General features: G+C 41.5%; 1 pseudogene; it reads right to left on the bottom strand.

Annotated features, from left to right (window-relative positions):
• Positions 1-1,230: 1,230 nt before the first annotated feature.
• Positions 1,231-2,842, bottom strand: LOC114024941 (annotated as a pseudogene).
• Between the last annotated feature and the right edge of the window lie 253 nt (positions 2,843-3,095).

Below are 3,095 nucleotides of genomic sequence, written 5' to 3'. Positions count from 1 at the left end.
CTATTACCTGTGGAGAACATCTCTTATTGTTGGAGGGTCTAATGTCTGCATCCTGGCCATACCAAATCTGGCACTTCTTTCCATTTGAATCCTGTTACTCATACTCTCCAACTTTATCCCTTTTCTCTTCTGTTTTCTTTACTCAAGCTTTCTGCATCCTCAGACCCCACCCTCTCAGTAAAGGACCTATCCTTTTAATGTATCAGGGATATAGAGGGTATTTACCATGAACTGAATTTTTCCCCTTTTCTTCATCTCATAGCCCCTGACATCAGTATATACTACTTCCTCTAGGACCCCTTTCTCACACGAAGGGGCCTCTTCACCCCAACAAGGCTCGCCCTTCCACATGTAACTTTGATCACATCCATTCCCTTCTTCTCCAGATGTTTCCTCAATCCATCATCCCTCTCTCCCCCTGCCACCCCTCCAATTTCAATTTCTCCTTGTCTACTTACTAATTTGTCCATCTCCCATGACCCTAATTTTTTAAAGGAAAAAAACAACAACAAAAAAAAGATGTAACACTAAATCTAAAATGATTTGCAAAGGAATGATTTATTCAACAATTGTCAAGAAACACTTTATTTAAACATTGAAGAGATATTTTTTCTATAGTAAATTAGCAAAGCATTTCTTTCTTTTTTTAAAGTATTTTCCTTACAGCAAACAACTTTCAGTTTCAAAATCAAAACAAAATCCCAGGTCATATAGATGTTCACAGTACTTACATTTATCTAAGCAACTTGCACATATGTTCAGTTCTAAGATGTTAACTAAATTTCTGGGATAAACATATTGCTTTTCTTTTTTAAACCAAGAACATTAGAGTTAATGCAGAATCCTAAAGATAATCTAGTAGTCACTAAGTTTTTCTTAAATCTTCACTTTAAATGCTGTTATTTCTAGCACAGTAAGCAGGCACAGTCTTTCAGATGCTTAAAAACTGGAATCTTTGGTTGCTACCCTGACATTGAAGTCAACAATTTTAAGAATGTTTACGTTTACAACTCTGAAACACCAAGGAGGGTAAATACCCTAAGAGTGCACAATTATGAGCATTTACAATTATAACAACTGTAGCTGAAAACTTTATGCTATACTTTTGAAACAAGATCTCAAAACAGTACAGTTCAAAATAAAAAATATCAAAAAATTGTCATATGCACAATTTTCCACCACCTGTACGTCAAACATCTAGTTAACTTTTCACTAGAAAAAAATGCAATAGAAAACTAGAACCATGTGTCACTACCTCGATATTAACATTTATAGTTAATGCAATATTAACAATTACAGTGACTATAACTCATTACTAATGCTGACCAGTCAATTTAGGCTGAAATCAGGTAAATTTTCAACAAGTAAATGGTTGCCCACAACCACTTGGCAAGTATACATATGAACTAAAAGTTACAGATTTGGAGAATAACAAGTTGAACTCTGGATCATCAGCTTTACTTCATCTGTCCCTCTTCCTGCTTGGAAACCCTTCGCGTTACCCTTCTTGGTCTTGTTACTTTGGGTGCTGGAGGGGGCTGTGTCTGTGGACCCGGCTCAGAAGAAGAGGCTGCTTGCTCCGGCTCTGTGTTTTGCTTTAATAGTGTCCAATCAAACACGAAATCGTACTTGTAGTTCAGACTTCTGAAAAGAACTCGAAATAGCTGCCTGAGGTACGTGTAATCGGGTGCTTCTTCAAAGCGAAGGCCACGGCAATAGTTTAGATACATGGCAAATTCTGCTGGAAAGCCCTGACATAGAACATCAACAGGGATGGACATCTTCTTTTCAATGATCTTTTCATACTTTTGCTTCTTGGTTGCAGCCTTTATTCCTTGCCAGGGCAGGCTGCTCTTGTTGAAATACATCAAGACATAACCGAGGGACTCTGCATCATCCCTACGGCTCTGCTCAATGCCAAGGTGTGCATTGATGCTGGCATACCGGGCAGTGCCGGTGAAATTTTTATCTTCCCTGTAGGGTATATGCTGTTTTGTTCTGTTATCTCGGTACCGTTTCGCCAAACCATAGTCAATAAGAAATAACTGGTTCAATCCTGAATAGGACTGGTCCTGAGGCTTATTAGCAGCCGCTCCGCCTCTTTTTCTCTTCCCTCCGGGTCCAGCCCTATTACGGGGACGTCCAATACCCATCAGGAAGTTATCTGGTTTAATGTCTCTGTGTATAAAGTTCTTTGTATGCACGTACTCAATTCTGGTAATCATCTGGTCAGCCAACATCAGTACGGTTTTCAATGTGAACTTACGGGAACAGAAATTGAAAAGGTCTTCAAGACTAGGTCCAAGCAGATCCATGACAAGGATATTATAGTCTTTCTCCTGACCATACCAATGGGTTCGGGGAATACCCATCCCACCTTGCAGAAGCTTATAGAGCTTGCTTTCATACAGCAACTGGGGGTGCCTGGCCTTCTGAGACTCTAGCTTCACAGCCAATTCTTCATTATTGGTGATGTTAACGGCCAGATAGATGTCTCCAAAGGAGCCCGCCCCGATTTTCCGGATCAGTTTGTACTTCCCGCCAACAATGAATTCGGTGCTGAGGATATTACTGCTGCTGCTGCTGCTGCTCGCCATTCTGCAAGCGTAAGGAAAGGCGACCACCGGGCTGCTGAGGAGATAGGGCAGGGCAGGTCTCACCCACTAGGCCCGAGTGTCCAGGAACCAAAGACGGTGGCACCGAATGTTAAACAAGAGTCAAGGTAACACCAATGAGTCCCGAGAACCCTGGATACCAGCTGCCGCAGCCAAAACAATAAGCTCTGTATGCTCTCGGCTGCAGATCCGTGATGGTTCAAAGCCCAGCAGCTTCCACGACTTCCGTCACGTTGGAAACGCAAAGCGAATGCCCCGGCTGCAAGATGGATAGAGAGTAGTAGGTGGCGCTATACTACCACTTCCTACCGCCAACGGCTCCCACCGGATTTATAAAAATCACCCCACCCACTCTGACTTCCCGCCTGAATTAAAAAAAAAAAAAAAAAAAAAAAAAAAAAAAACCTCTCGAACTAGACTATATAATCCTCATTAGTTGTCGCCCTTTATTTCTGCTCCTTTTCATAGGTACACTCCTAG

This window comes from Vombatus ursinus, unplaced genomic scaffold (genome assembly GCF_900497805.2).
Source record: "Vombatus ursinus unplaced genomic scaffold, bare-nosed wombat genome assembly UNPS02004577.1, whole genome shotgun sequence".
Taxonomy (NCBI): Eukaryota; Metazoa; Chordata; class Mammalia; order Diprotodontia; family Vombatidae; genus Vombatus; species Vombatus ursinus.
This window is presented reverse-complemented; position numbering and strand designations above follow the sequence as displayed.